Source organism: Pan paniscus, chromosome 18, assembly GCF_029289425.2.
Source record: "Pan paniscus chromosome 18, NHGRI_mPanPan1-v2.0_pri, whole genome shotgun sequence".
Classification (NCBI taxonomy): domain Eukaryota; kingdom Metazoa; phylum Chordata; class Mammalia; order Primates; family Hominidae; genus Pan; species Pan paniscus.
The window spans coordinates 77,089,320-77,102,507 of record NC_073267.2 but is presented as its reverse complement, the minus strand read 5'-3'; the positions used below and the strand labels follow the sequence as shown (position 1 = coordinate 77,102,507).

Genomic DNA, 13,188 nt, shown 5'->3' with positions numbered 1-13,188 from the left:
CCTAGTTGGCATCCACTGTTTGGTGTGTGAGGAAAATCCCTCCACCCCATCTTTGGTCACGTAAGTCTTTTTTTTTTTTTTTTTTTTTTTTGAGATGGAGTCTCGCCTTGTCGCCAAGCCAGAGTACAGTGGCATGATCTCGGCTCACTGCAACTTCCGCCTCCCGGGTTCAAGCGATTCTCCTGCCTCAGCCTCCCCAGTAACTGGAACTACAGGCGCGCACCACAACGCCCGGCTAAATTTTGTATTTTTAGTAGAGATGGGATTTCACCATGTTGGTCAGGATGGTCTCGATCTCTTGGACTTGCAATCTGCCCACCTTGGCCTCCCAAAGTGCTAGGATTACAGGCATGAGCCACTGGGCCCAGCCACGTAAGTCTTCTTTTGTGTTGATGGTGGTTGTTACGTGAAAGCAAAGGAAAAACCTGGGCTTGAGAGTTTTTCCCTACACAAATACTACAAGGACAAAGTAAGGAGCAGGATAGCAGAGCTGTTCTATAGCTCAAATGTATTGCTTCTCAAACATATCCACTATAGAACCTATACAGAGAGAACTTCCCACCCTCAGGCACTCATGCTCATTTTGTTGAAGACCTATGTTATCTTAATCATACAGTTTTCATTCTGCTCCAAAAATGTCTATTTGTTTTAATATAACAATATTTAATATTTATTTATTTATTTATTTATTTTTTGAGACGGTCTTGCTCTGTCACCCAGTCTGGAATGCAGTGGCGTGATCTTGGCTCACTGCAACCTCTGCCTGCCTCCTGGTTCAGGCGATTCTCCTGCCTCAGCCTCCAGAGTAGTTGGGATTACAGGCACACACCACCACACCCAGCTAATTGTCTTCTTGGGGTTTTTTTTGTTGTTTTTTTGAGACAGAGTCTCACTCTGTTGCCTGGGCTGGAGTGCACTGATTTCAGCTCATTGCAACCTCCGCCTCCCAGGTTCAAACAATTCTTCTGCCTCAGCCTGCCGAGAAACTGGCATTACAGGTTCCTGCCACTACACCCAGCTAATTTTTTGTATTTTTAGTAGAGACGGGGTTTCACCATGTTGGCCAGGCTGGTCCCGAACTCCTGACCTTGTGATCCGCCCACCTCAGCCTCCCAAAGTTCTGGGATTACAGGCGTGAGCCACCGCGCCCAGTCTTTTGTTGTTTTGGGGGGGGTGGGGGGGGGCAGACAGAGTCACTCTGTCGCCCAGGGTGGAGTGCAGTGACACAATCCTGGCTCACTGCAACCTCTGCTTCCCAGGTTTAAGTGATTCTCCTGCCTCAGCCTCCCAAGTAGCTGGGATTACAGGCACCCGCCACCACACTCGGCTAGTTTTTATATTTTTAGTAGAGATGGGGTTTTACCATGTTGGCCAGCTGGTCTGGAACTCCTGACCTCAAGTGATCTACCTGCCTTGGCCTCCCAAAGTACTAGGATTACTGGGATTTGGGAGGCCTTGGCCTTCCAACGTACTAGGTGTGAGCTACCGTGCCTGGCCAATATTTAATATTTAATCACTGACCAGTTAAATTACTTAACTCACCACCTCCTCTATGAGTATAACTGAAGTTCTAGGAAGATGGGTCATGTTTATCTTTCTTGTGACTCCAAGTACCCCGAAATCATACCACCTGATTCCCTAAGGGTATTCATATCCCAGTTTGAGAAACAGGGATCTAAGCAATTAAGCTAGTCATAACACTTGAAAGTGATTAACGTGTTCCTATAAACCCATTCCCTAAACTCTTAAAGGTTCGATTTCTCAATAGTTTTTAAATCAGCATTCTTTTTTCAGCAACTTATTGGTATGCACTCTGTGTCAACACTCCTAAAAGAACCTGCAGGGCATAAGTTATTTTTGGAGTGACAGAATACTACCACAGACCTTCTCCTTCCCATCTAGCAGGATAACAAGTTGCCCATTTGGAAAATAAAGGTTTGAAGAATAACAGAACTTTCATTCCTATTCCCTTCTCTTGATTTGCTCCAGGCAGAGCTTGTAAGAAAAATCTTAGTAGTCATTTAGATGATTCATTCACATAAGCTTATCTAATCCTGGCATTTGTAATTTCCACTTCTACATTCCTTTTTGCCATTACACATGTACGATTAAATTATTTTCACATTTTTCTAGGGTCTGAAAAAAATGTGCCTTCCGGTACCGTGAGAAGAGATAATTTTTACAACCAGAATCCCACTTTGTTGTTTATGAGATCCCAAAGCATAGTAGATTCCAATATTTATAAAAGGTCTGTTCCAAGTTCCATATAATGTCCATTATATTTTATAGCAAAAATTATAGGCTAAATTAAAATGATAATCACTGTCACACTCTGACGCAAAATGGGCAATGAGCTAGGCTAACTCAAATTAAGACAATTTTTATCCAGGATACCAGGTTCCCCAAGAACAGGATTCCATCTGTTTCTCATCAAAATTACAAGTAGCCACAGGTCATGGACTTTCTTTTCAGTTCATTTGCCAATAGTCAAAATACACATTCCAAGGGTTTCTACAGAAAAGCAGCCACAATTTCCTGGGATCTTTCTATGTACATGTTCAGAATAGTACTTAATGCTTTACAAAACACATTCTCATTAACGGAGAATAGTCTCTGAGATTGGTGGTGTTATTCTCTCACAAGTGAGGACTGCAGGAGTAGACAGGTTAAAGTAACTTGCCCCATATTACCCAGCTAGTATATCATCGTAAAGAGTTTCAAACCCAGGACTCTGATTATGAAGCCTGTATGCTCTCAATCACCTGATATCCTGCATCCCCTATATTCAAGAATTAGCCAACAAATCCTCCAACTCCAGGAGGGTTATATTACTACCATTTTTAAGATAGAAAAAACGGAAATAGCACTTACCTCTCCGTGGCTGCAAAGTCAGTTTGAGGAGGGAAAATAGAACCCAGCTCTCAAGCCCCTGGTCAGCAATCTGTCCACTAGCGCATCTTGTTCTTTGGCTTCAGGTCCGTAATCATTCTAAAAGAAAAGCACAAATCATTTTATGAAACACTAAATTCATACAAATACGCATATAGTATGAAAAAAAAATGAGGGAAAACTGAAGACAGAAAAAATTGGGAAAGAAACAAAACACCTGTTCATGTCATGTCACTAACTGAGCCATTCCATAAATGTCCACCATCAAGCCAATAACAAAACATTCATTTATTTTTTCACACATTTGCTAAATATATAAAGGACTAAAGATTTGTAAGTAGCAAAATAGTACTCCAGGCTCACACCACTAATCTAACGCTTTTGGAAGCCAGGGTGGGAGACTCACCCAGGAGTTTGAGGCTGTACTGAGCTGAGATTGTGCCACTGCATTCCAGCCTGCTTGACAGAGTGAGAGATCTTGTCTCAAAAAAAAAAAGGCCAGGCGCGGTGGCTCATGCCTGTAATCCCAGCACTTTGGGAGGCCAAGGCGGGCAGATCACGAGGTCAGGAGATCGAGACCAGCCTGGCTAACATGGTGAAACCCCGTCTGTACTAAAAATACAAAAAATTAGCCGGGTGTGGTGGCGGGCGCCTGTAGTACCAGCTACTTGGGAAGCTGAGAATGGCGCAAACCTGGGAGGCAGAGCATGCAGTGAGCCGAGATCGCACCATGGCACTCCAGCCTGGGCGACAGAGAGAGACTCCGTCTCAAAAACAAAACAAAACAAAACAAAACACTCCACTGCAATATTGCAACCAAATAATGGCACACATATTCAAACTACCAAAAAATTAATTCTTGGCTGGGCGCAGTGGCTTACGCCTGTAATCCCAGCACTTTGGGAGGCCGAGGCAGACAGATCACGAGGTCAGCAGATCAAGACCATCCTGGCTAACACGTGAAACCCCGTCTCTACTAAAAATACAAAGAAAAAAATTAGCCGGGCGTGGTGGCGGGTGCCTGTAGTCCCAGCTACTCAGGAGGCTGAGGCAGGAGAATGGCATGAACCCGGGAGGCGGAGCTTGCAGTGAGCCGAGATCCTGCCACTGCATTCCAGCCTGGGCAACAGAGCGAGACTCCGTCTCAAAAAAAAAAAAAAAATTAATTCTTATGGCTGCAGTAATGGCTCTCTAACAGTTTATTTCCGTATCTTTAGCACGTAGTGGTCTTACTGATTAAGTTTGTTCATGCCACAAGTAAAGGCTATGCTTTCCAGTTTAGTAAGATAACTGGGGAAGCCAAGGCAGGTGGATCACCTGAGGTCAGGAGTTTGAGAACAGCCTGACCAACATGGCGAAACCCCATCTCTACTAAAAATACAAAAATTAGCCAGGCGTGGTGGCACACGCCTGTAATCCCAGCTATTCAGGAGGCTGAGGCAGGAGAATCGCCTGAACCCAAGAGCCGGAGGTTGGAATGAGCTGAGATCGCGCCACTGCACTCCAGCCTGGGCGACAGAGCCAGACTCCGTCTCATTAAAAAAAAAAAAAAAAAAAAAAAAAAGATAACTGGCAAAAGGAGCTTTTACTGACCTTTGAAAATCCTAGAAGCATAGCAATGAAACAGTTTTTTTAGTCGAATAATGGAATACTTTGTTAGATGGCATCTTTTCACCCTAAATTACAAAATGAACTGTCAAGCTTCAAGCAAAGGTAGAGTGGAACCTACCTCTAAAGAAAAAGAAAGAAAGAAAGAAAGAAAATCCCAGGCCAGGCACAATGGCTCACACCTGTAATCCCAGCACTTTGGGAGGCCAAGGCGGGCGGATCACGAGGTCAAGAGATTGAGACCATCCTGGCCAACATAGTGAAACGTCTCTACTAAAAATACAAAAATTAGCTGGGCATGGTGGTGCAGGCCTGTAAACCCAGCTACTCAGGAGGCTGAGGCAGGAGAATCGTTTGAACCCAGGAGGCGCAGCTGCAATGAGCCAAGATCGTGCCACTGCACTCCAGCCTGGCGACAGAGTGAGACTCTGTCTCAAAAAAAGAATAAAATAAAATCCCAAGTGAAATAAAGAGCTAAATTTGAACTAAGTGTTTCCAAATAGGCCGGGCACAGTGGTTCACGCCTGCAATCCCAGCACTTTGGGAAGCCAAGGCAGGCGGATCACAAGGTCAGGAGTTCAAGACCAGCCTGACCAACATAGTGGAACCTTGTCTCTACTAAAAAAAATACAAAAATTAACCAGGTGTAGCAGTGTGTGCCAGTTATCCCAGCACTTTGGGAAGCCAAGGCAGGCGGATCACAAGGTCAGGAGTTCAAGACCAGCCTGACCAACATAGTGGAACCTTGTCTCTACTAAAAAAAATACAAAAATTAACCAGGTGTAGCAGTGTGTGCCAGTTATCCCAGCTATTCAAGAGGCTGGGGCAGGAGAATCGCTTGAACCCAGGAAGCAGAGGTTTCAGTGAGCCAAGATTGCACCACTGCACTCCAGCCTGGGCAACAGAGCAAGACTCAGTCTCAAAAAAAAAAAGAGTTTCCAAATAATATAGCCAGGTGTGATGGCTCACACCAGCAATCCAGCACTTTGAGAGGCCACAGTAGAGGACTGCTTGAGCCTAGGAGTTCAAAGCCAGTCAGGGCAACATGGCAAAACCCCGTCTCTACAAAATACATAAAAATTAGCCAGGCAGGCCGGGCACAGTGGCTAACGCCTGTAATCCCAGCACTTTAGGAGGCCCAGGCGGGTGGATCATGAGGTTAGAGTTCGAGACCACCCTGGCCAACGGGGTGAAACCCAGTCTCTACTAAAAATACAAAAACTAGCTGGGCATGGTGGTATGCACCTGTAATCCCAGCTTCTCAGGAGGCTAAGCCGGAGAACTGGTTGAACCCGGGAGACGGAGGTTGCAGTGGGCCACCATCGCACCACTGCACTCCAGCCTGGGTGACAGAGGAAGACTTTGTCTCAGGGAAGAAGAACAACAACAAAAAAAAGGCCAGGCATGGTGGCTCACATCTGTAGTCCCAGCACTTTGGGAGGTCGAGGTGGGTGGATAACCTGAGGTCATGAGTTCCAGACCAGCCTGGCCAACATGGCGAAACCCCGTCTCTACTAAAAATACAAAAATTAGCTGGGCATGGTGGCAGGCACCTGTAATCCCAGCTACTCGCGAGGCTGAAGCAGGAGAATCACTTGAACCTGGGAGGCCGAGGTTGCAGTGAGCCCAGAACACTCCAGCCTGGGAGACAGAGTGAACTCCATCTTAAAAATATATATATATATACACGTATACATATATATGCCAGGCATGGTGTTGTGTGCCTGTGGTCCCAGCTACTTGGAAGGCTAAGGTGGGAGGATCGCTTGGGGCAGGTGGGGGACAAGGCTGCAGTGAGCCATGATCACACCACTGCACTGCAGTGTGGGCAACACAGTGACAACCTGTCTCAAAAAAAAAAAAAAAAAAAAAAAAAAAAGCCGAGTATGGTGGCTCACACCTGTAATGTCAACACTTTGGGAGGCCGAGGTGGGAGACTTGCTTGAGCCCAGGAGTTCAAGACCAGCCTGAGCAACATAGTAGGATCCTGTCTCTACAAAAAAATAAAAGAATCAGCTGGGCATGGTGGCACACGCCTATAGTACCAGCTACTTGGGAGGCTGCAGCAGGAAGACTGCTTGAGCCCAGGAGTTCAAGGCTGCAGTGAGCTATGATCATGCCACTGCACTCCTATCTGGGCAACAGCTATGATCATGCCACTGCCTCAATCAAAATGTATTAAAAAAAAAAAGTTTCCAAGCAATTTGGCACATGAGGTACATCTTCTAAGAGGAAATCCATCTCACAATTAGCTAAACTCCACAAAACTCACTCTTTCTTAGATGAAGCTAAAGTCTCCTCTGTTGAAAGGCAATTTTTAGTAACACAAATAGGTGATTAGCATATTTAGTCCAACCAACACTTCCATACTGGAGTCCATTATTATTACCAGCATACCTCAAAGGGAATGAAATTTTCTACCCCTGAAAATTCCAAGAGTGACCAAAAACAAGGATCAAGTGTGAAAGAATACCATCCTAACCCTCACCTTTGGACTGTATTTTGGCAGTCTATATGCAATGCCACAACTTTGCATTCAAATATTAAATCACTGAGAAAATGCACAAAGATACTAGCAGGGAAGATACGAAGACAGACTACAGAAAGTTTACAGGTGTTTAAAAAAAATGGGCTGGACACGGTGGCTCACACCTAATCCCAGCACTTTGGGAGGCCAAGGCAGACAGACTGCTTGAGGCCACGAGTTTGAGACCAGCCTAGGCAACATGACAAAACCCCGTACCTAGAAAAAATTAGTCCCAGCTACCCAGGAGGCTGAGGTGGCAGGATCATTTGAGCCAGGGAGGTGGAGGCTGCAGTGAGCTGTGATCACACCACTGCACTCCAGCCTGGGTAAAAGAGGAAGACCCTGTCTTAAAACAAACAAACCCCACAGGCCGGGCGCGGTGGCTCACGCCTGTAATCCCAGCACTTTGAGAGGCGGAGGCGGGCAGGTCAGGAGATCGAAACCATCCTTGCTAACACGGTGAAACCCCGTCTCTACTAAAAATACAAAAAATTAGCCAGGCGTGGTGGCAGGTGCCTGTAGTCCTCCCAGCTACTCGGGAGGCTGAGGCAAGAGAATGGCGTGAACCTGGGAGGTGGAGCTTGCAGTGAGCCGAGATCGTGCCCCTGCACTCCAGCCTGGTAGACAAAGCGAGACTCCATCTCCAAAACAAACAAATACCCCACAAGAACAACAAAACAAATGTGGTAAGACTAATCTTTTTTTTTTTTTTTTAATTTTGAGACAGAGTCTCACTCCGTCACCCAGGCTGGAGTGCAACGGCACGATCTTGACTCACTGCAACCTCCGCCTCCCGGGTTCAAGTGATTCTCGGACTCAGCCTCCTGAGTAGCTGGGATTACAGAAACAGACATATGCCACCACGCCCAGCTAATTTTTGTGTTTTTGGTAAAGATGGGGTCTCACCATGTTGGCCAGGCTGGTCTCAAACTCCTGACCTCAGGTGATCCGCCTGCCTCAGCCTCCCAAAGTGCTGGGATTACAGGTGTGAGCCACCATGTCCCACCTACAAATCACATCAATTGAGAACCATGGTCTTCAAAGTTACACATTATTTGCCATTATTGTTCTTTTTAAATCATAATGCATCTGAGTTGTTTGAAGAGGGGCCTAATTTTTGGCAAAACAGTCAAGTCATCTGGAGCCAAGACAGGTAAATTAGGCAGACAGATGGTCTAGTTTAAAAAAATTAGGTGGAGTCTATAACGTAGATGATGTGGAATGGCTGTGACAGCAGCAGCATCCCTGAAGCAAAAAAAGCAGTCTCTAGAGGTTACTTTTGGCCAGGAGGCACCAGCCTGCAAGGCTCTGCCCAGGATTCCTCCCCAGGGCCTTAAGTCAGCCACAAGTGGCTTCCACCAAGGAACTCCCCAAGCCATTCAGAAGTCCCAGGTGAGTGCCCCCATTTGCGTGTGTACTTTAAAATAAAATCCTAAAGCTCTTAGAATTTGAATGCATCTTAAGGACAACTTCACCTCCTAAATTCTTACATAGGTTGAATGGATCCCGATAAAGTTAACCTTTACAACTACTCTTTTTCTTTTTCTTTTTTTTTTTTTTTTGAGATAGAGTCTCGCTCTGTTGCCCAGGCTGGAGTGCAGCGGCACAACCTCGGCTCACTGCAACCTCCGCCTTCTAGGTTCGAGCGGTTCTCCTGTCTCAGCCTCCCTAGTAGCCAGGACTACGGCGTGTGCCACCATGCCTGGCTAATTTTTTGTATTTTGAGTAGAGACAGGGTTTCACCGTGTTAGTCAGGATGGTCTCAATCTCCTGACCTCGTGATTCTCCCGCCTTGGTCACCCAAAGTGCTGGGATTACAGGCGTGAGCCACCGCTCCCAGCCACAACTACTCTTAAATAGGCAGTATTTTCTTATGCAGGCAAACATTCCTGTTTTAATCATCCTCCTATCACTAATTTAAACAACAGGTCCTGGCCTGGCGAGATGGCTCATGCCTGTAATCCCAGCACTCTGGGAGGCTGAGGCGGGTGGATCACCTGAGGTCAGGAGTTCGAGACCAGCCTGGCCAACACCGTGAAAACCCGTCTCTACTAAAAATACAAAAATTAGCCGGGCGTGGTGGCACGGGCCTGTAATTCCTGCTACTTGGGAGGCAGAGACAGAAGAATTGCTTGAATCCGGGAGGCAGAGGTTGCAGTGAGCCGAGATCGCACCACTGCCACTCCAGCCTAGGGGACAGAACGAGACTCCGTCTCAAAAAAAAAAAAAAAAAAAAAAAAAAAAAAAGTCTGGGTTACCCTAACATATCAATTCATCCTCAATTTATTCTCTCTGTAGATTGTTTTTTAATCAAAACAAAACAAAGCATGATTCCTGGCATATGGGAATTTCAAAGGATAGCAACTGTGTGGAAAAGGTCTATTCCACTAAAACAGCATAAATGACGTATAAACCCAAGAAGCCGATGACTGCATATGAAACAACCAAACCAAGAAGCAAAATATGGTCTATGGAGCACAGTACTAACCCGGGAAAACAAGCTTTACTCCTGGCTCGATTATACACCTGCTGTATTTTAATTTTTAACTCAATGTTGAGCTTATTTAAATAAATAAAACATGCTACTTAACCACAATTTCAAAAGGAAAACAAAGTCACAAAAGAATGCAATAAATTACACAATTGGACTAACATATTAGATAATTAAAGGTGATTCTATTCCCAAGTCTAACTATCAATCAACACTACTGCATTTAGTTACTCTACGCAATTTTATTGAGGAAGAGGGGTGGCAGGAATATTTTGCAGGGTTCCAAAATGAGACATAGAAAGCGTGCCTACGAAGAGGACTGCAGTGAGGAGCTACACATTGAGATTACATACAATGGACTGGACAACTTTGGTTAGGACCAGGCTGTTTAATTTCTTCATAAACTTAACATAGCTTCCTTCCTAAAAACATGTTAATCCAGACTTTCTTCTCTCCAAAACAACCCGAACTGATACATCAACTGCTGCAATGAACTATATTAAGGCACTAGAATATTTACGGAAAAGCAAAAGACTCCCGCAATTCAACGGGATGCTTTTTAGTGAAGAAAGAAAACTTAAGGACCGAATAAATTTAAATATATGCCCTGTTTAACTTCCTTTCCCACCTATGAGGACTTGGTTTTTAACTTTCCTAGTTGATCGAAACTCAAAGTATGAAGACTACGTATGCGAATGTTTACTTAACGCTGAACTCGGGGCTACAGGAAGTCTCCTACTAAACAGTAGTTACATTAGGCGTAGATATTTATAAACCATCTGCAGCAAGTGACCCAGGATTCAATTACAACATCAACCCTCATATTTCATCGTATGGGCAAATTACCAGTCGAGTCAAGAATAAACTCATTCTGCCCTGCTGGCGCTCTAGATCGAGTTGCACAATCCTGGGGCAGAACCGCCTTCACCTAGCCCTAGAGCATCAGGTACTAAGTTAGTGTGAGGACATTTTAAAGCGGGAGGGAAACTCAAGGGACTTAGCCCATACTCCCAAATTCAGAAATTTGTCACGTCACTTGAGATCAGAATGAAATTTAAGTTTCAGTCCCTTTGAGATCTCTGAGCGCACAAAGTCAGGCTGCTATCACTCGGCTGGGGAGTCCGAACCCGGCTGGATAAAAACTACTTGGTGCGGAACTCGCATCTTTTCCGCCCACCGTGGGGGGGCCGCACCGGTCGGGTCCGGCCAGGAACCCGGGCGCGAGTTTGGGGGCGCAGCGGGGGCGGCGAGCGCGCGTCCCCCCGCCCGCTCAGGCAGCGTAGAGGTGCGAGCAGCTCAGCCAGCCTTGCAGAGGGAGCTCTCGGCAGCTCTGGGGTCCCTCTGCTCGCAGCCGCTGCAGCGCCGCCTGCACCACTCGGCGGAGACGGAGACCAGCGGCGGCGACGCGCGGACTGGGAGAGACCGCCGAGCAGTCAAGCAGCTGGGGAGGCACGCAGGCCGGCAGGGTAGGTTCCGGGGACGGGGCTGGCTGGAGGAGGGGCAGCCCGAGACGCGACGGCCAGGGCCCGACACCCATACGGCACCGGGACCTGGCTTAGCGCGCGGCGGCAGTCGGTCCGAACCCTTAAGCTAGGCGGGCGCCGAAGCCGGGACGCGGAGATAGTGTCTCAGCTGGGGCCACCCGCCGCGGGAGGGGCGGAGGACACAGGACAGAGGGCGGGCCGCGGCCGGGCGATCGGCCGGCCAAGAACCGGCCTCGAGGGCAGACAAAGGAAGGAAAATGGAGTCGCCGGGCGCGCGGGCCTCTGCCTCTGCCGCCGCCCGAGGCCTAGCGCGCTGCCAGGAGGGAGGCCTAGCGGGCGGGCGGGCGGGCGGGCGTGGGGGTGGGGGGGGCGGCCGGGCCACGGCGGCGACGGGCAATGGCGGCGGCCGCGCCGCAGCAGGGACGGTAGAGGGAGACAAACACCCCCCGGCGGCGGCGCTGGCGCCGGGCTGCAGCCAGCGCCGACCGGAGCGGCCCCATCGTGACACCTAGAGGCGGCCCGCGAAACCTCCTCCACCCCGGGCCCCTTACCTCCGCGCCACACCCCCCGCGGCGCCCGCTCCGCCGCCGCTCCACGGCTCCGGCCACCCGGCGTCTCCGGCGAGCTCCGCGCGTCCGCACCGGCTACCGCCGCCGCCGCTGCCGCCAAAGAAGCAGCTCCGCGCACGGTTTAATCGCTCCACAGGCTCAGACACAAAATGGCGGCGGCGCGGTGCAGTGCGCCTGCGTCGGCGCTGCCGGGGCCGCGGGTGCTGATAAGGGAAGGGACGGGTGGGGGGGCCGGCCGGGCGGCGAGTAGAGGGCGGGGGAGGAAAGGTGAGGGGAGGGGTTGGCGCAGGGCAGCATGGGAGGCGGCCCCGGGCGCCAACTTTCAAAAGCGGGCGCGATGGCGTCACGGGACGCGCCGCGAGTCGCGTCGTCACGCCGCACGCGCCCTCCCGCGCCCTCGCCGGGTCGCCCGTGGGCTCTGCCGGCGCCGCGGCGTCCTGGCTCCCGCTGGGTGGGGCTTCCTGGGCGGAGGCCGCCGCCCCTGGGCGGTGCCGGATCCAGCCCGCTTGACCTTATTCCCTAGCTGCTGTCTCCGGCCCCCTGAACCCGTACAGGGTTGGGGAAGTGGGGGTGGCTGGAGGAAGCGCGCGCGGGGCAAGCCAGTGGGGCTGAGGAGGCTCCGGGGCCCAGCCCCGCCCAGTCTCCGCCCCAGCCAGGCCCGACCCGCCCTCCGAACGTCTTACAGCTGCCCGCCCCAGAGTAAGGCCGGGTCGGTTCCCGCGCGCTCCCAGCTCCGTGCCCGCGAGCGACGACTGGAAGGGCTGTCCTTGCTCAGCGGCTTTTGGTGATCTCTCCGCCCTAGAAGAGGGCCACCTAAAAGCGGGTGCGAGAGAAGAGTGGGAGGGCCTCCTCTTGGTGTCCCCAGGCCACCTCAGCCCGGAGAGGTGGCGGAAAACCAGACTTGATGCTTTAACACGTTCATAGCAATCGCTTTTTACTGAAAGGAGTTTCTGTATTTAGCGCTGTGTAATTCTGTGGAAACGTGCATTTCTTGTCTTTGCGGGAGAGCTGTTCTCTGTGGGCGGAGACCTTCAGTCCCACCCCTCCCCAGGAGGCGCCTGCGGACCCTTCCCAACCTGCAGTCAAGTTGACCAAGAACTGACTGCAAGGTGCTGGTGGCTCTGGGATGAGAGCCTTTTGGTACTTACAGGGAATATGACTCTTCCCTTAGATATCAAATGGACCCAATATCTAGGGAGCAGCTTCTTCTCCATCCACCTGACCGTTCCGTTGTGAGAATGCTGGCCCAATAACATACTCTTTTTTTTTTCCCCCTAAAGGAATAAAAAATCTGTATTTTTAAGATGTCAAATCTCCAGAGTTTTTAGATGTTAGCAACTGAATCAGATGTTTTTAAACTTCATGAGCTGATTAAACCACACAGATGAGCTGTCAGTTTACGACCCCTGGCTTGGCTTGGAGGAAAGAGTGAAGAGAAATTCCATGGCCAAATCCTGGGGCACTCCAATATTGGGAGGGTAATGGAGAAGGAGTCTGAAAGGCAGCATCTAGGAAGTCATGAAAGCTATCGCTGAGTTGTGGAATCCCTGGGCAGAGAAGGTTTCAGGTAGGAGGCATCAGCTGAGCGGTGTGATAAACTTGGGCCAGAGATGTGGCTAT

At 49.3% G+C, this 13,188-nt stretch overlaps 1 protein-coding gene across 2 annotated transcripts in view; it reads right to left on the bottom strand.

Annotated features, from left to right (window-relative positions):
- Positions 1 to 11,796, bottom strand: part of CTCF (CCCTC-binding factor) — a 76,861-nt gene extending 65,065 nt beyond the window's left edge. For both annotated transcript variants that reach the window (XM_034940447.3, XM_034940448.3), the window contains exons 1-2: positions 11,551 to 11,796; positions 2,872 to 2,988 (exon numbers count right to left, since the gene is read on the bottom strand). The gene's annotated coding sequence lies outside the window, so the exon portion shown is untranslated. The remainder of the gene's footprint in view (positions 1 to 2,871; positions 2,989 to 11,550) is intronic.
- Between the last annotated feature and the right edge of the window lie 1,392 nt (positions 11,797 to 13,188).